The following is a 20,996-nucleotide window of genomic DNA, read 5'->3' on the forward strand; positions in this document are numbered from 1 at the left end:
TGCAAATAAATGCCAAAATTTCTCAAAATATGCCAAAATTTAAAATTTATAGAAACATTTTTGCCATATTAAAAAAAAACTGAAAATTTATTATCGAGGAAAAACACAAAAAAAAAAAAATCGAAAAATATGAAATTCGAAGAACCCCAAAATACTTATGTCTAAAAAAAATTCCTTGGTGCAACTTAAATACCCCGTCACTAGCCGCCTAAACCCGCCAAGATAATGTCCGCCATCTTGTTGTCTACAGCAGACTACCAATTTGAATTGTGACGTCATCGCTTCAATTGTCTTACCAGCCACGATCTTGAATATCTGTAATCATTATCTGAAAAAAAATTGTGAAAATTTAAAAAATGTATAAAAAATTATAATAAAAACATTTTATAATTTAAATATAATGACATCACCATCTTGGAAATCCTTAATTACTAACCAAAATATTCTGAAAGTAAAGTTAATTTAATTAAAATATATTTAGATAAAAATTTTAAATTTTAATTAAAAAAACTCACGTCAAAGATTTTGGAGTCCTCGGAATATATATTACGGAAGCTAATACGATGTCACGTACGCCATCTTGGTTTCGTCTGCAGGATACAGCCCTCTTGGATTATAACATCATAGTCGCTATTTTTTTCGTCTGCTGGAGGCACCTATTTCGATTACGACATCACACCAGCCATCTTGTTTTCGTCTGATGGAGGCAAATATATTTATTTTCAGTACTTTTTACCAGGAGCGCTAGTGTCACATCGTCCACCATAGTGCACTGACGCAATATAGGTTTAACTTTTACCCGTTAGAGTGCATTAGTATTTTATTGCCAAGGCGTCAGCCATCTTTTCGGTTGTTTTGGTCATCATCTTGGAAATCCATAATTATTTATCTACAAATTCGGGAAAAATTCCAACATTCATTAACAAAATCACTTATGTTTACTTACTAATTCGATTGATTCCTATCCTTGGTTCTATCCTTATTCGATACAAGAAAAGGTAATTTTATGTATACAAATTTATTAATTAAAATATATGGTGAAAAATTCTAAAACAAGGTACAATTCCTCATCCCCCAGCCACCAAATGTCGTCTGTCTTGACCTCTATCTTGTAAAATCTGTAATTATTTGGCCAGAAATTCGGGAAAATTTCCAAAACACATTAAAAAAAAAAAAAAAAAAACACCTCTTATTAAACTAGGGATTGATTCGATCAATTGTAGTTCTTGTTCTTAGTACAATCCTTCGTACATACATAAAAGAAATTTACTTAAATATCATTTAAATAACCAAAAAAATACACGTAGGAGAAAAAAATAAAAAATTAAAGACATTTATACAATAATTCTACAAGTACAAAAAAAAACCAAGCAAAACACAAGAATTTCTCAAATTCTACAGTCTTCTTTGCATGGTCTTGGCACGATTTTTTAAGTTATCCCCACATGACTGTCTATTAAACAAATATCTCTAGTTAATATTTAGACATTTCCAGTTTGTGGTGAGACTAACACGACCAGTTGGTAGTCAAACACAACCAGTTGTTGCCCAGGCACATCGTAATCTGTTGGCCAGGCACAGTCAGTCGGTGGCCAGGCACATCCAGTCTGTGACCAGGCACATTCGGAAGATGGCCAGGCAAGTCAGATAGGTTGAACAGACACAGCTAGCAGGTTGGACAGGAACCAACTAGTTGATTGGTCAGGCATGTCCTTTTGGTGGTCCGGCACATACCGTCAGTACCCCAGGGGTGTAATTTTTCTATAGTCGGCGAAAATTATAATCAGATCATATACAATTACAGGCATATAGGCCAGGCGTCTCCTAATCACGAGGCCAATCATAACCAGATTACAGAATTTGCTATGCGTCATCAACGAAAATGTCAGACATTCGTCAAAAAGGACACAAAATGGTACACACTCTTATCACAAAGGACCCACGCTGGACACAATTAGGACACAAATGACTCACACTGGACACACACTCCTCAAAAGGTCACATACTGTATACACAAGGGAACACACTCATCAAAAAGGACACACACTAGACACACCATGATCACACACTCAAAAATACACACAATTGTACACAAACTCGTTAATATAGGCAGCACTTTTGTTACAAAATTCAACCCAGTAGGATACGATCTCATTAGAGAAATACGATCTTATCATATTGATACGGTCCCATTAGTAGGATACAATACTGCAGTATTGTCTACGCGCATTTAACGTAAATGACGTACATTTACTCGAACATTCAACTAAGTAGAATACTCTTTTCTCAGTATCATACGATCTCAAATATAAGGTAGACCTCAAATGCTACACCTGTCTTTGACTCCAACAGTCTTTGACTCCAAATAATAATCCAAGTCAAATAGCGTTAGGCCTAAGACTATTTGGAGTCGAATACTTTTGACGTCATTGATTGATGGAGTCAAAACACTTTTGTAGCCAATGACTGATGGAGGCATTTTATCTTAACATAAAATTAACGAACGCAACCTACTAAGTTGAATGTTCATGAAAATGTACGTCCTTTTCGTTAGATGTGCTTCCTTTTTGTTGAATGTGCTTCCGAGTGTGCTTCCTTTAGTTGATTCCGCTTCTAAATGTGCTTTCTTTTTGCGATTGTGCTTCCAAATGTGCTTACTTTTTGTGACTGTGCTTCCAAATGTGCTTCCTTTTTGTGATTGCGCTTCCGAATGTGCTTCCTTTTTAGTGATTATGCTTGCAAATGTGCTTCCTTTTTTTGATTGTGCTTCCAAATGTGCTTCCTTTTTGTGACTGTGCTTCCAAATGTGCTTCCTTTTGTGATTGTGCTTCCAAATGTGCTTCTTTTTCGATGTTTGTGTAACGCCCCGCGTGCCCTAAAATTAGATTATTTTAAATGTATAAAATAAAACCTAGGAAACAGCTGAGCAAAAATAAAAATAAAAATACAAGTATAACCAGAGGTGGCACGAGGTGGTGAACAAGACAATTTGATACTCCCTGCACACAAGCCACTTGGGAGCTAGAGGATCTTCTAAATAGATATAGGTAAATAATAAATAAATAAATCACTACATTAGTAGATTGGTCTATAGGTTTCCTGATTTATTAAAAAAAATTAAATCAAATCTGTTTTCCGTTTGTTTTGTTTCACAAAAAAAGGTATTAACAAGTTACTAAAAGGAGGGCCGGCCCGATATGATTAATACACGTTATACTATAATTTATTCAACAAATCAAGCACAGAAAAGCAATTTAAAAATGTTCTTCCTGACATATTATAGCAGGTTAGTTTCGTCCACTCATTACTGTAACAATTTCACATATTCTTATTTGTTAAGTTCTCTATGGCACTGCTCACTGGTATTCATTTAAATAATTACTTTCGTTGGTTGTAGGGAGAAGTAATATTTTAAATATCACCCTAGGCTTCAAAGTTGGACGTCTGGCCGGGATAAAGCTCGAGGTCCTGGACAACATGATGGGTGCAATTTCGGCGCCCAAATGTTGGACCCTGTCTGAAAAACAAGTAAAATTCGGATGAATTAGACCTGTTTCCAGACAGTCAAACACAGTAAGCGCGAAAAGGCCAACAAACGGGAATTCGGGGAGGAAAAATAGACCGAAGTACTCACCAAACAGGGTGTAGCTCCTGGACTCAGGAAATGTCTCGCGCCGACATCCGAAAGTCGCGGACCGAGAATAGCGCGGATGATGCGGAAGAAACCATGATTTAGGCAAATAAAAAAAAATAATACAATTTAAACTAAGACATAACTTGTTGCCTAATGACGACTGACAGGCTACTGCTACATATTGAAACTGGGATCACATCCCTTAACACTGCTGTCTACATTCCTTATTCGAAAGAGTTCGTCGTTGTCGCGAAAAAGCCTCTCAACAGAGGGGACGCCGAGATGACGCGGTAAGTAGCAGAAGTCTAAGTGCCGCAATGGCGGGCAATGCTCCTAATTAAAATGGGCGCTCGGCCCTACGGAAAAGAGGGGGAAGGTTCGGCTCTGGACCGAAAATTCCGGAGGTGACCGAGGTGGGCATACATCAGTTGCTGCCGGTGCTGCTCTCTGGCGGCCTAAAGGGGAAAGAAAGAAGGAGGTTAGCAAAGTCGCTACTAGGTGTCGCGGGCGTTAGCTCCACTCGCTGGCGACAAGTGCAGAAGTAACTGTTTCTGCCACTAGATGTCGTGGGTGGCCCATTTCTGCACATATTTTTTCTGTGGCAAATCGTCCTTGAAGTAGACCACTGGCTGGCGAGTTCACATCAGGGCAATGATCCTGGGCTAAATTCTGAGAACGAAAGGGGGGGGGGGGACTGGGGGGTGAGGGTGGGAAAGAGCAGCCTAATGCGACTTTCTATTAGTGAATCTAAGACATATGCATGACAGGAAGAGCTGTTGTAAGCTTGTCTCTGAGAAATGGTAACAACTCGTCCAGAGCGGTTGGTAATTTAGTCATGCAGGGAAATAATGTTACAGGCCACGGACGTGACTGCAAGCGGGAGAAATGTCATCCGGGCTGCTAACGACGTCTTAGACTTGCAAAACATCAGATTGGCCCCTGATAAAAAAGTGCCTTGGTCCACTGCCGCAAAGTTTAACTAAGTAGAGTACACCAGCCTAACAAAGTGTAAATCACCCTTGTGTAACCAGTAAATGTGAAAAATGAGTTTTCCAAAAATAATTTAAAATTATAATAAAAATTTAAAAAAAAAACCGTGCCGAAATACTTAATTTCCGGTACAATTGTGCTTCCAAATGTGCTTCGTTTTCATTAAATGCTTGAATTGTGTGAATGTTGTGTGGTCATTGCGTACATTACATAGACAATGCGTGTATTGCGCGTCAATTGCGTGAATATAGCATGTTCGTTTAGTTTACTGTGTTTACTGTGTGTTCATTCCGTTTCCTGTGTATACTGTGTGTACTGTGTGTACATTGCATGTCAATTGCGTAAACATAACGTGTTGGAGCTCTTGGAACACTTGAAGCCGATGCGCAAATGGAGCATTGGAGCCAAATGTAGATTCACCTGATGGCGCGAATTGGAGTTTTGGAAGCTGTTGGAGCTTTGGAGCTGTTGGAGCATTTGAAACTTTGGAGCTGTTGGAGCTTTGGAGCTGTTGGAGCTTTGGAGCTTTATAGCTGTTGGAGTTTTGGAGTTTTGGAGCTTTGGAGCCTAGCGTATATTGGTCAGATCGAATTACTGAGACGAGAATGTATCACACTGCATCGAATTTTTTCTTTCATATGTGCTTCTATTTTTAATGTCATTTTGGCTCGTGTATTATACCTATAAAATGGTTCTTGCCTTAAATTAATCTATCTGTGGCGGGTATATAAGCGAGTCCTAGACAGCAGGTCGCTCAGTTTGTTACTGTCGTCGACAGTGTAAGGATCACCTTGCTTGTTTCATCTGGTGCATACGTCGCGTAATTACCTGTTCTTGTGAATTCGATGGCATCTTTACAGTCTTTAACACCGAACTTGATGGAGGTTGTACCAACGACTACTTGAACTCTGATGTCCACACTGGAGGAGAGTCAACAGTCGTGGTACCACCAAAGGAAGATAACTTAATGACTTCAGTGCTGACTACACAGGAAACCTCGGCGAATGCTGTTTCGACCTCGATGGAGACTTCAATGGATTTAGAATCGTCAACAACTAACGAACATCGGTGCCGTTACTGTGAGAAGATTTTCTCAAACATCAGCAATGCTCGTTGACACGAGAAAAGAGAATTTGCTAAGAATCCTCCTCGCAACATGTTTGGTTGTGAGAAATGTCATAAGCAGTTTGCCAGAAAAAATAATATAAAAACGCACATGAAGACATGCAAAGGTCCTGCTGCGCGGCAGAAAGTAAAGGTTTATATAAAACAACCATGCATTGATGTTCATAAGAGTATGCCTGGAAATAGAACAACTACGGCAACTTCAGTACCTGGATCGGGTCTGAAAAGCTCGTCTTCATCACCACGGTATCCTTGCAGCTACTGTGATATGTTGTTCGCATTTTCCCATGGTGTACGAAGACATGAGAGGAGTAAATGTACGAAGAATCCTTATCGCATGAAGTTTCGCTGCGATGAGTGTCATTAATGGTTTACTCGAATTGATAATTTGTGTCGACATGCAAAAAAACTGTAAAAGTGAAGGCCGTGTGCCTACTGTTGAACTACCCGCAGAAATTACGACTCCTCAGTTTAGGTTGAAGACTCGTGAGCATACAAAAAAAAAGATTTGCAGCAACCGATTGCTATGACATCTGGTCATGGAAATAAACCTAAGACTGTGTTCGGTGCATTACAGGTGAATGATAATAGCTTCTACTTGGCGCAGTCTGCATTTTGTGGAACATTGAAAGACCACTATTATCTAAATACGATAAGTGAGTCGAAGGACATTTATACTATTCGTGATGATATCAGACAGGACATAATCAATCAGGTTACTGATGACATAGCAACAAACGGTCCATTAAAATATAACTTGTGGTTGAACTGTATATATGGAAAGCCATATCCGTTCGATGACAAAGTGAAGAAGTGTGCATTCAAGACGTCGGCTGCAGTAATTTACAGTTCTAATGAGGTGAAGCAAACTGTTAACCATGGTGTCCAGAAACTCTGTCACGAAGAGGAGAACTATGTCAGTAAAGTTTCTGGCTGGTCTCTGTCTAGTATAAACCGGTTCGAGCTAATAATTAGTTATTTAACACCGATGCGGAACTAAATGTTTATGAAATTGTTAACCTTCGCAAGTGTTTCTGTAGTAGAATAGAAGATATGTAGATAATAAATTTTATTTTGTAAAATAACTTGTACTGTTTTATTTTCAAACCTGTCTATTATGCTAAACTGATGTTATATTAAATTAATTTTATATCTTCAAGGAATAGAACCAAGACTCATACCAATCATTACTTTAATGAGTGAATGTTTCAATGAATTTTGGATTTTTTCCCGAATCTCTAGCGAAATAATTGCACGATTCCAAGATGGCGCCCACATTTCCGGATGGCGAACACTTCAGTAAAAATAAATGATTACTGCACTCTAGAAGGTTAGAATAAAACTAGCATGATGGAAATGCACTCTATAAGACGAGTACACACACAATATGGTGCCCTCTAGCAGAAGAAAACAAGATGGTGGCAATGTCCTCTAGCTGGTGGTAGCTCCTGGTAGCATGTACTGAACTCAAAACGTCGGATCCATGATGGTCGTCAAGGTAAAAGTAAAAATTTTAAGGTCAAGGTCAAATTTCAAGGTCAAATTCAAGGTCATGGTCAAATTTCAAGGTCAAGGTCAAAGTTAAAGGTCAAGGTCAAAGTTCATTGCCAACAGTCAAGGTCAAAGGTATGGTGAACAGAAAATTATACTAACATGGTGCTAGCACACTCTAGCAGACGAACACAAAATGGTGACTTCCAGCAGACGAAGACAAGATGGCGGAAATGATGTCATACCAGTTGACGATATATATACCTTGGTATTGGTGAAGGGAGGTCAGTCCAAGTGGCTTCCGGGGAGAAACTAGCTGTAATTTTTTTTTGTTCTTACTGGTTTCGAACCAAGGACGGGATTCGATCTAATTAATCAGTTTTATAATAAGTTAATTTTTTTTAATTTTGAACTTTTATCATTAAAAATGGATAATAAATAAAGATTTTCAAGATGGCGTCCGTAACGATAATTCATACAGTGGTGACATATTTCAAAATGTCGGGTGTGACGTAAGACAATTTTATTACTTTTTATTGAGAATTTTTTTAATACATTAATAAATAACTGGTTTACTTTAGCCGGAAATCGAACCGAGGACCGAATTCGTTTTGTAACTAAACATTTAATGTAGACAATTTTTAAAAAAATTGTTTGAATTTTTTTTTGTTTTTTTATCATTGAAATTACGGATTTTCAAGATGGCGGCCGTAACAAAACATGCAATTTTTGTAATATATTTCATCAAACTTTGATTATTTATTTTTTATATATTTTAAAATTTTTTTCATTAAAATTGGATAATAAATATAGATTTCCAAGATGGCGGACATGACATCTTACTAGCTGACGATATATTTACCATGACATAAGTGGTTGGAGGTCAGTCTGCCAGCGACTTCCGTGGAGGAAGGATCGGTCGTCATTTTTATTTTTTTGCCCTCTCAGGGTTCCAACCGAGGACTTTTAGCTCCATGACGTCAGTGTGCATTTAATTTTTAAAATATATTTTTTATTAAATTTTTATTATTTTTTTAATAATTTTTTTATAAATTTTAAAATTTTTCCCGATTTTCAAAAATAAAAATTACAGTTTTTCAAGATGGCGACCGTAACAGAAATTCCACCGGTGACATCACAATCCAATTGGCGGTCATAATCCTAAATGACGTCAGAGGCTTATCAGAGGCTTTAGACAAATATGCTTAAGCCTCTTTTAGGACATTGTGTTATTTCTAAGGCAAAAATTATTTTGAGGTTTTCGAAATCTAAATTTTTGAATTGTGGAATTTTTTGAGAATTTTCGGAGGAATTTTTTCCAAGGAAATGGAAATTTTGGAAATTTTGGGCAAATTTGGGGAAATTCTTGGCAAATTTTGAAGGTCAAAGGTCAAGGTCAAGGTCAAAGTTCAAGATCAATGTTATCCTAGATGGCCGCCGTGGCGTCTAAATCCAAGATGGCGGCCATACATACAGCTCCACACCCAGAACCCGTGTCCCAGGACATACATTTACATACTACTCTTTTTTTTCGGTTATAATTTACCAAGCGTTCTTAGAATGCCATGCCAAAATGGTTCCTTCGGAACAGCTTGTTGCTTTGGAAGTTTAATTAACTGCATTGTTCACACTCATGTGTTATTTTTAAATACTTAAATACTTTCAACACAATGTTGCGTTCCCTCCCTCGTCGCTTATCAATGTGGTTTATTTTCGGTGTTCCGCCTTCTATAGTTTATATACTTACAAAATATCACAAAATATAATCGCTTGTGTGAATAAATAATCCGTCAAAGTTGTAACCGTAACGAGACACCGGACACAAAGCGTCGCTTCATCGGAACACACGGCACAAATTTTCAGGCTGGTTTTTAGAAATGCGTGTCGAAGGAAATAGCTTAAACGAAGGAATCCTTTATCTTTGAACTTGCCTGCAAGACTGAACCTTACTTCTCAAAACACACGCCTGTGTTTCCTCTTATGACAGCACGTCTTCACAGCAAGGACACGAAAACTGTAGGAGAAATTCAGAAGATGTTGCTTTTAAAATAAATTCCATTCATGTTGGACATCTCCACGCTTTCGACCCACCATTTAACTTCAGTAGAAAAATTTTTTGCCACTAGTCAAATTTTTGCTTTGTTGGTTTATGAGAAAATGCCTTTTGGGATATATATTTATTTATATATAACCTGCATATATATTAAATATGTACACATATAACTAAAACATTAAGAGTTTTTCTCTTGATATTTATTACGTAACGTCCACAAAACATGAATTTATTTACAAAAAAAAATCTGAATCTAATACACCCGTAGATTAATTTTTTTAGTGTGATACATCTGGAATACTTCAAAACCGGTCCCAGTGAATAATTTATGTATTTTTTTTCGGTTTCATAAAAAAATACATTAAATATGCGATATATATATATATATATATATATATATTTATGATGCACATTTCGCTGTTATATAATATGAAGAAACGCTTTGTCCAGAAAATTTAATTTTAAATTCGTATGATGTATACATATGGCAACAGCGCAGAAACAAGGACAGCGCTAACAGCAGTCGGCGTGTGTTAGAAAGAGAGAGAAAGCGCCAATTTACTTCCACGCTGCAATCTAAGAGCGGGCACTCTTTAACTACCAAAATTAAACTTTCCTCGCAGTCGGCAGAAAAAACCGGTTATTTTCGTGCAAACCTCGTCCGAGGACGAGGCGTTATTTCCCTTTCCATCCACATTCACCTTGAAGCCTAGGAAACCCCCGCCTACCGGGGCACACATATGATCTGCAGAGCTTCAGGATAAACTTCGCGATTTGAAAACTGTTCAAGATATCCGAGCGGGGTGTGTTTGCATAAAGCATTTAAGAGTGCCTTGAGGGCGAATCTGTTCCCGTATTGTTTTTTCAAACTGTATTTTTTAAGAGAGTGAGTAGGGTTATTACGCGTGTTTTCAGACTATTATTAGACATGAAACGCCCAGTGGAGGGTCTTGAAAGCATCCAAGGGCCTTGCATTACACTTTTACCTTAATTTCTTCGCCATATAATATAATGATTGCCGCTCATATATATAATTTGTCCTACGTACGACGAGGAAACTGCTCGCCAGTTCAGAGCAACTACCGCACGAGTGCTTCTGGCAGATGTTATGGTGGTATTTACTCTGCACAAGTCATGTGCACACAACACGGCAGTTATCGTGTCCATAAAAATGTGATATATGTATAAACATTTGGGTTGACGATGGTTGTTGGGTCTATGTATGGACCATTGAAAGAAAAACTAAGTAAAATTTTTTTCCGCAAGTTGCACCATGGTAACGGCTACAATATATTTTGAAACCTACCTTATAGTACCAAAGAACACGATTATTTTAGGAAACACTCAACAGCTACAAAGACTTTGGAAATACGCTCCATTAGAAATAAAAAAAGCATAGATTAACTCGATGTAGCTTAACAAAGCCACGTTGGATCCTCAATGTATATATTATTAAAAAAATATATATAGATAAATATTATAGGCTTTTGCAGTAGCGTGTGGGTTAAATGTGCGCCAAAAGTGAGATTTCATCAATGTTTCTTTAGAAATTGCAGTCGCCATCATCAAAGAAATAGTCTTCTATGGAGCAGTAAAATATTATAAATATAACTAATAATATCTTACAGATTAAGCCATAAGTCTCCATACAAATTGTGAAAACAATTTTTACTTACTAAATTTTATCCTACGAATTGTACCAATCTCAGGCAACAATATAATGTCAATCAGTTCTTCCTTCGTTGGTTACATTTGTTTCCATTTGGTTTACTTTCCTGAAAACGAAAAAAAAAAAAAAAAAAAGAATTAGTCACCGCTTTCATAATTTGTATAGAGACATGATTCATTCTGTTTGATTAATTTTACATTTCTCCCCTTAGTTTAAGTGTGAGCTATCTTCTTAACATATTTAAGATATTTTTTCCAAGTGATAACATATTTGTTCTAATGTTTGATGTAAATTTTTATTAATAAAAGTACCTAGTATTTATGTTATTAAATCTGTAGTTAAGTTTAAGACAAGGTGGTGTTCATACCTTAACATCACCACATGTAAAAAATAAGAAGAATTAATAAATACAGTAAAAAATTATTCTGTGTGAATCTGTATTCCACACTGACAAACTTTGGCAGGAGGTTCATCACGACAAAATAAGTTGCATATATATATACGACTTATTGTCCAAAGTGCATCCCAAGGCTGATATAAATATTTGAATTTGACTGAACAAAATTTGTATTGTAAATAACACAGAAAGTTTTAAATATGGAACGTTGAGCTTCTGAATTATGTATAACTAAATAGAGTTCTACTACCATCGCGAATTACATCGTTGTCGCAAAATATATTTATTGAAATCATAGGGGGTGGTAACACGTCACAAAAAATAAGTGTAAAACCAAAACATTTCGCTCAGTGGTTTTAAAACTTCATTAAATTTAACATTTTCCATGCGTTCAGCGTTTCTTTTTAAATAATTTCTTTATTATTTAAACAAAAAAGTGGTTCTGTTCCAACTTCAAAGACGTGTAGGTACCGCCAGTCTTGATAAAGCACCTTGAGTAGTAGGTATATAGAGGTTTTCAACTTATTTTGTAGTGATGAACCAGCAGCCGAAGTTTCTCGTTGGAATGCAGACTCTGCGTGCGTGCTGTCTCCCCTCCCGAGCGGAAGACGTGTGACGGGTGACCTTGGACCTGTGCACCACGGCGACCTCCCGCGCCGCTCCACGCACCGCGGCCTCCGCGGAGCCGCAGTCCTCCCGGAGTCGCCGTCGTCGTCGGAGCTGCGCACAGGTGAGGTCGCCCGGGCCGCGACGGTTGCCGAGCTAATGCCCCAAATAACCAACTTAATGACCAAACTGTGAGCTACGCACACAAAATCAATCGTAGGTGTATACGTACACTGAAAGGCTTTTTTTTGAAGACACATCTGCACTTCGAAAGAAATTTTTTTACAGTTTATAGCTATTCTAACCATTTCTTCAAATGCTTTTAATCACTTATTTTACTAATGGCTGTGGTCACTTCACTCTACCTGTGATGAAGCAATTAATGAACTACTGCACGTCCAGTCTACAATAAAATTAAGATAGAACTACATTTTTTTTTGAGAAATAACTTGTTACGAAATGTTTTCAAATATACGGATGCATGTAGGTTTGCCACTAGAACTGTCGAAGTGCACTTTGAACGCCTGAGCGTTAAACTCCGGCTAATGATGACGCTGTATCCTTTGAAATGTGAACATACATTTTGGATGGTATTTATCGCAACGATGAAACGTTATATCCCACGTGACCATCAGTGGATGGTATAAAGGAAATACAAGGCCAGATGTAATTGATCTATAAATAGCCGATAACCACCCGCTTCACAGATAATTACGTGATGTCAATTTTACATTGAATTTATTGGTTATGAATTTCATCATGTAATGGCAATCGTTTAAACAAAAACAAAACACAATCGCAAAATAAAACAAGCCTAAAAAACAAAAATCGCAAGTTCTTTTACAAAGTTCACGTCAGTCATATAGTAATGAGGAACTAGGGTATTTTTTTTTTACCTTTAAGGATATATAGCCTTTCATTTGCACAACCGCATTATCTTACTGTATTACAAATTTCAGGATGATTGGTGAAGCCATTTTTGAGTTATAAGCGCTCATACAGACAGACATACATACAGACAAAAATTTTAAAAATTTCAGAATTGGGATCAGTGGGTCATAAAATAAATTTCTCACGCAAAATTGGTAAAATTACGCAATGATCAGAAAATATGCTACAGATTAAAATATTAGTATAAATAAGTTTGAAATGGTGTGACATAGCTGAGTGTGTTGGAAAGCCAAACTTGCAAAAATATTGTAGTTAAAACGTAAACAATAATGCAGGCTAGAAACACGTTACTGAAGTATTTTTATTTTGTTAGTCTGTTTTTCCTGTTCGCTGTGTCAGTGCACACGTTTAGCCACACTGATAACATAACTTATTTCTCTGTATTTTTAGTTTTAAAAATATATATATAATATATGAACCAATCAGCGAAAAGCTCTAAATGTGTAAAATAAAAAAAAATGTGAAAGCGTATCTTTCAGTATTCTCCAGTGATGTGTAAACATCTAACCTCGGTAAAAAGCCAATTCACGGGTTATCACGTTGCAAATAAACTTAAAATACGAAACTCGGACACCTAATTAGCGTAGAAGTCTTAAAAATTATTTCGAGCATGATACATAACGAAAAATACTCATCTAAGGAAAAAACTGTAAAACTTTTTTTATCCTTTTTAAAACCTAACTATAATTCTTTGTAACAAGATGGTACAACGTGTTACATGTAAAAGCATCAACGCTGAAATTGTGACATTTCCCCTTAGACAGAAATTATCATTGCCTGCGTTTTTGAGGTTATACTTCTTTAAGCGATTTTTGATGAAATTTTAGTAATCACCAGAAATGCAATGAAATAAGCTGTCATTACACAACGCAAATTTGACGGGTTGAATGTCCAGTGTGCATGCATTCAGAAACCTCTATAGCTACGAGCCGAAGAGGTCAAGATGGCGGACCCATGTGTGGCAACATGCACCCGTGCATGCTTCGCGAACATCGGGGGATGTAATGTGAGTAATAGCGTGCCAAAGTAAACTTTACTGTAGTGAATCTGTCCTGGAATACATTTTTTCAAATTAAATAGTCATCACAATATACTTATAATATCAACTTAAAAAATACATACAAATTATTAGCTATAAAATTTTGTTGGAACAAACATTGCGTCATTTTTATTTAACATTTAGTTTGTTCTCTAAAGCATTCCAAACGTGGCGCTATCTTTTTAGTATTTTTTTATCGAAAAGTTGCAGTCAAATAGAACTCGGCCTTGTACTTGATTCCTGACAAGGTATTTTTTTTTCAACTACTTTATATCTTGTTAAAATTCATTAAAAAATTAATTTCATAAGTTTTTCGCACATTTAAGCAGTTATACTTCAATGGCATTACTAAAATATTAACCAGAAACATTTAAAAATAGTATACTATATTTTAATACTACTTTTATTATTGTGTTTTGGCATTTACAGAATTCCGACTATAAATCCCTCCAACAAACAAACATTAACATTATTGAGCTGATACAAAATAATAATTTAATATTTTACTATTTTACATTATTACAACAATTGAAGAATTTTTCCAGTGACGAGATTTGAACCATGTCTCTTCAGATCAACATGCGCGCATATACCACTGCACATTCAGTACTACCGTGAGTCGTTGTGGGCAATTTGAAGATATAAATTTCACTGTAATGCCAGATGTCTTAGTTTTTTATTTTTAACTTTGGATTACTTTTTTCAATGACTTATTAAGTTTACCAACTAAATTCCACGGTAGTTTCCTAATCATAAAGTTTCATTTGACACACCTATACGTTCGGTTTGTTTCCTATTATTTACAAATGAGTATTTATACGGGTTTATGTTCCTACACGTAGGTCCACCATCTTTGTGTCACATTTTCTTTAGTCGACTTCCGTTCCATTTTCATAAAATTACTCCTACCAAATGCCATATTCCGAAAGCTAAGATGTTAACACATCAAAAATAAATACAAAAATAATTATTTAACCTATCAGTGAAACCTAATCTTAACGGTTTACATAACAAAAAAAAACAGCTTACTCAACAACTACATTAACTCATTAGTAGCTAGCTCTTTTACGTCATTGATTCATACTGCGGCTCATAAGTCTCACATATTATAAGTAGAGACTGGAAAAATTCGTGCGTTCAGCGACCTCCAGGATGGGCTCCACGATACTCTGCATATATGGGAAAAATGAGCCTGTTCATTGGCTGCTGACTTGTGACATCCATATTTTCCATCACTTGAGGTATTTGTTCTGATATGGAAAAAATTTCAACAAACAGTTTTGGTCGTATTCTGAGAAGGAAGTTTAACTTTAAACATATGCCACTGTTTTCTTTAATACTAAAGGAGTTTAAGTTATTTAAATTATCTAAAAATCATACATAAGTCTTCCCTATATTTATCCTTTCGGTCGGACTTTACCTGTTTATGAACTTTTCCAATTTTTTTTTTCATATTTGTATTACATGCATAAATCTGAAAATACTAGAGCAGTTATTTTGTTAATACAAAAGTGATATACATAAATATGAACTTTTGATATGACGATGGTTTTGGGGTCTATGACCATGAAAACAAATCGAACCGCCGACAGAGATCAAATAGGTTATTAAATATTGAAAAGAAAAAAATTTGTTTTATTTATTTATTTTTCCGCTTTTTAATAAAAAAATTTAAGATAATTTCAAGTTTACCACTAAGGTCTAGGACCTGTAGGCTTGATTTTGTGCAATGTTAAGGAATTTAAGGACTTTAAGCTCCTGTTATTTTTAACACAATTTTATTAGCTTCACCTGTATGTATGAATGAATGACCTATGTAATAAATATTTCCATATAATTTTTACCTACTTTTTGACGTACGAACGTGTTAAAATTTTGCTTTCATATAAAGATCTTTGGCAACAGAATATTTTGATAAATTAAGACCATAGAGTGAAGGGAGAGTCAGATGGTAAAAAAAAACCTAATTTCAAGTTTTGGCCGGGGCATGAGGTCGGGGCATGGTGAGTATTTTCCCCAGTTCTGACTGTGGTTCAATATAAGGGGGGGTAGGGGTGGTTTAAAATCCAAAACTTTTTGAAAAAAAAAATCAGTGATTTTTTCAGTTTGGAATGTTTCCGATCCAAAACGTTTAAATTTCGAAAAAATAAAAAATAAATATAAATATATATATATATATATATATATATATATATATATATATATTTAGAGTTTGCAAGGTTTTGTTATGGAGGAAAATATGATATAATCTGTTTTAAATATTCATCACAATTTTTAGGATTTAGTCATTACGAAAATGAAATAAGATAGCAACCTACGCTTTTAATTATACGGAGTTGTGGTGCATTATTCGGCTGTTGGACAAAAATTTAATTTTAAAATTTTTAGTTTATTCAATGATATATATAGCCTATTTTTTTTATTTTTAAACTATATATTTTTATGTGTATCATCTTAGCTCTCTGTATACGGCATGTTGTAAATAGAACAGAAGTCGCATGGAATGAAAATGTGTAACCACGGTGCTGCCATCTGTGGCGGATAGAAAATTTGACAAAGCGAAAGGAAAAATCAATTGTATTGTTTAATGAATTATAACAGACAGTTATTATTTTAATAAATTTCTTTGTCGACAATCAGGTAAGAAGCCCAATTTCAGTTTTTTCTGAAGTATTTTTCGCTCTTATCGGAGCCTCTTCAGGCTATTATATACTTTGAAAGATCGCTCTGTAAATTGAATGATTCGATAGTTGAAATAGCTGCTCCGGTAACGAATTCTAGCGGCGGAGTCTGAAACGTGTGATTCGAAAGAAATATATGTTAAATTTAGTGTTAGAATTTCATATTATAAGTTTATTTGCAACATAAGAACACATGAATTTCTCGTTACCGAGATTTAAACATAGCTGGCGAGTCTAAAAGATTTATCAATTTTTTTTTTTTTTTAAGTTTCTCGTCATTACTATAAGATAAGGGCAGTTTCCGTTAATTCAACACAATGCCTGACTTGCATTCATTGCTTTGTCTCAGCTATTTTAAAATTATATTTACTAATTAGTATATACATTTAGTATAAATTTCGCGCAAGAGTTTGTAATTGTTAATATTAAATATTGGCCAGTCTTGCTACTTGGTTATAGGAGTGGAGCTTGGAGCGGGTCAGTTACCGACCGCTCTGACGTCACGGCGGTTATCTTGAATGACCAAGACCTTCAAAATTCCTCAAAAATGACTTAAAATGCCTCAAAAATCCTAGAAATTTCCCTTTTTTTAGGGGAAATATTCCCGTTTTTAGAAAAGAATGTTAATTTCCCCCCCTCAAAAATTTGAAATTCAGAATTCCTCAAAAGACGTTTTGCCTTTGAAAGAACCCAAATTCATAAAAACGGCTTAAGACTCCTAAAAGTAAGTCGCTCTAAGCCGCCGAGGTGACGACCTTGATCTTGACCGTAAACATGAAATCTTTAACTTTTGACCAAAAATTCCGAAAAAAATTCACAAAAATGAAAATTCTTCATAGCAGCTTAATTTCACCGTCGTCCAGCCACCGTAAACAGCAGAAGTTATGACCTTGACCTTGTCTGTAAACTCGAAATTCTTTATATTTAACTAACAAATTCCGAAAAATTTCTTAAATATATATAAAATGATTTTACTTCAAACGTTGTACTTTTCATTACGCCTGCTATCTTGGATTGTAGGAAGTTACACTTTTCGTTAAGCCCGCCATCTTGGATTTTAGAACGCTACACTATTCGTTACGGTCCCAACTTCGATGTGTATGACGTCATCGTTGCACTTTACGTTATGGCCGTCATCTTGGATTTTGGAACATTGCACTTTTCATTATGACTGCCATCTTGAAAATCAGTATTTTTTAAAGCTAGAAAATCAGGAAAAATTTTAAAATTCAAAATAATTTTGTTAATAAAATTTTAATAAAAATACCTCCGTCATTTTTAAAATTGACAGCCATCTTGATAATCCTGAATTATTAACCAATTTTAATGGGACTTTTTTTAAAATTATAAAAAATCAATTGAATTAATTTTAATAAAAATGCACTTGCGACACAGCGTCCTTAGTTCGACCCCGACGAGGACAAAATAAATAGGCGATGGTTCCTTCCTCCATGGAATCCACCAGCAGACTGACCTCTCACTATTAATGTCAATGTAGATATTACGTCAGTTAGTTTGACATCATGGTAGCCATCTTGGGTCCGCCATCTTAGGTGTTTGGCATAGGTGTTTGGTGGGATATTAACCGCTTGTCGATATCTCGATCCTACAGTCAATGATGTTTGAATTTATTCCTGTTCACATATGTGAAACAACATTAACGGAGCCTTGTTCTGGAAAATGTCGGGACTCAGTATCGGCGACTGTCCGCGTGACTTGTGGTAAGCCAGGATAAGTTTCCAGGCTTCAGGATCGGAGTGATACGACAATTTTCTTGCCATTTTCTACATTCTTCAGCATTTTGATATGTTCGATCGTGCTCACTTGAACGTGAGGTAGCATCCACTCGATAGAATTTTGTGTTAACGAGACATCATGTGGGTTTTCTGCAGCAGCGACAATTGCGTTAATGTGCGTGTTGGCTAGAAGCAGTACGAGCTATTGTTTCGAATTAATGATTACATGCTTGTAGTCTTCTCCGAATCGAAGAAACATGGACAGAGGAACACAAACTTAAAATTTTCCTTCGGCATAAATAAGTAGCTTGTATCCATCCTAGAGGCCCCAGCCTGCCATCTTTGCAGCAAACAGTTAATTCAGCGTCAGCGAAAGGTAATTTTTCATAGCGTATTTTATTCTTACATATCTCGTTTGGTCTAGCTCGACACCATTGAGTACATATGTAATGTGATCGATTAGGTGAAAAATAATTTTACTTGTTATTGAAGCCGTAAACAGATGCGTGCCAACTGCCTGCATCTTGGCGATGTACAACATTGCATACTTCAGAAGGTAGGATAAACGGTCCGAGCATGAAAGGCTGGTACTCGTGCAGTTCCATTTTCATAACGTTGTCATCAAAAATGACCGGATCTTCTACGTTGAGGATTTCGTCTTCCATATTTATTTGGCACTTATCCAATACTAAGAAGAAACTTTATGCTGTCAAGTGTTTATGTTCCGGTGTCTAGTAGAGAATTGATCTTATTCACGCTAACGCTATTTCTTTTATATCTGTACGGTGTCACAACTTTATGCCTATCGCTTCAAGTGGAGACGTAATGTAATTTCTTCGTTTCGAAAATTCGCCAAGCGTCCTCGCTGGTCGACGATTCTGACAACGACTTTGTGTGCACACTTCACCACGAATGAACGTAAATGATACTTTGCGGCGCTTCAACCAGTTCATATCCTAGCGGGACAATTGGCGGAATCTCGTGTAGCATGTTGTTTAGTCTCCCATTGAGATACGTTTCACTTGCTAAATTACAGTTTATTCGTATGACATTCATGGCCAATACGTTTATTGCACGCACATAATCGTACATTTTTCCTGCATATACACCTTTGGTTAGAATTCAAGCATCGTACCTATGGTGCCAGAATTCTTTAAGTCGACATTTTCACTGCAGATTAGAATGCTTTTTTGAGTGTTTGGATTTACACGCAGTTGTAAGTCTACATCCTGTGGTAACATATCCCTGATGTAAATTGCAATGTTGTCAATTTCGTAAGATCTAACATTTAACTGTATTTCATGAGTGGTCCCATTGTTTTTCGGGAAACGGAACTTGCAGTTATCTTTGTCTATATTCGGTATGGCAATATATGTTTGAAAATATACGAGTTCAATACACCGTTCACCTTCCAACTACAGTGGCGGGAAATGGATTTCTCCCCCCCCCCCCCCCCCAAGTTTGGAAGTGTGACCTGTCAACGTAATAGTTTTATCGACATGTCTGAATTATTTTGATGATTGAACAGCTATTTTGTAAAAAAAAATTAGCAACCATTTTTTATTTGGTAGAAAAGTGAAAGCAAAAGTTTCCACAGCTTTGTTTGGTTAGGCGACTGTTTGGTTTAGTAATTGTAGCACAGCGTTGTTACATGCAGGTAGTGTGTAAGTTCTGACGGAGGTCTCAAATGGCCGAAACTGTTGTAATACTCGGCCTTTGTTTCCAGATTTACGTATGCTAACCAGTGCGTGCCATAGCATGTCGATGCATATAAATTTATAATGGTTCACTCACGATTCTTTGGTTTACTAGGTAAAGTGTCTCGCAGAAACAAGCCTTGAAAATTACACATTTTTCTTTTTCGAGTGTACTTGACTAAATATATATTGGTGAGCGGACGTTTCGGTAGAGAAATTAGGATTTTTTATTCGTTCCTTTCTCATACCTTGACTTAATTTGTGGGGTCGAAGTAAAGTCCTGCGTCATTTTTTTCCCTCTGAAAGGGCCCCCATGCTAGCATTGTGTCTTCGTGCTTCCTCCACCTGCTTGCGCTCGTAGCACCGATGAGGCCGCCGTGGGCACCCAATGCAGGTAAAAGTAGCGGTTGAACATCTCCAATAACCTTCTTGTCAAAAATCTGTCTTTTTCGCTTGTGTTTTTGCACACCTGCACCAGTCTTACGCTTGGTCTTGCAGGTCTTGGTTCGACGAGCACCCATTCCTAATCTGGTTTTTGCTTTCATGATTTTTGATCTGCTCCACGTTGCGATTTTCTCTTCAAGTCCTGCGTCTGGCGATTTACTTATATCTTCGGCTTCCTGTGCCAATATCTCGTCAACTCGGTGCCTTCATTCCAGATCCTTGCTGAGGGAATAAGTAATATCGTGATGCTTGCACTTTTTAAGAGAATTAGTCCCCACGTAGCCTCGAGCTAGTCGTTTGGCTAGTTTAGATCCTGGATCATATAATCTGTAGCCTGGAATGCGTAGCTCGAAAGGCAGATTATTTATCAGCGAGTTTACGAATCCTGCGCCGATGTGTTTTTTGTTCTTACCTCTTGGAGTCATTATACTGAACTAAGTCGAAGGTAAAAAAAAATCTTTTGCTTTTATAAAATTTAATCAG

At 36.4% G+C, this 20,996-nt stretch overlaps 1 protein-coding gene across 3 annotated transcripts in view; it reads left to right on the forward strand.

Moving 5' to 3' along the window:
* Window positions 1-12,033: 12,033 nt before the first annotated feature.
* The window catches only part of LOC134527620 (ABC transporter G family member 20-like), a 197,435-nt gene continuing 188,472 nt past the window's right edge, over window positions 12,034-20,996 (forward strand). The window contains exon 1 of one of the 3 annotated variants that reach the window (XM_063360464.1): window positions 12,034-12,089. The gene's annotated coding sequence lies outside the window, so the exon portion shown is untranslated. The remainder of the gene's footprint in view (window positions 12,090-20,996) is intronic. The other 2 variants (XM_063360465.1, XM_063360466.1) reach the window with 2 other exon arrangements.

The sequence above is a fragment of the Bacillus rossius genome, chromosome 1 (genome assembly GCF_032445375.1).
Source record: "Bacillus rossius redtenbacheri isolate Brsri chromosome 1, Brsri_v3, whole genome shotgun sequence".
Lineage (NCBI taxonomy): Eukaryota > Metazoa > Arthropoda > Insecta > Phasmatodea > Bacillidae > Bacillus > Bacillus rossius.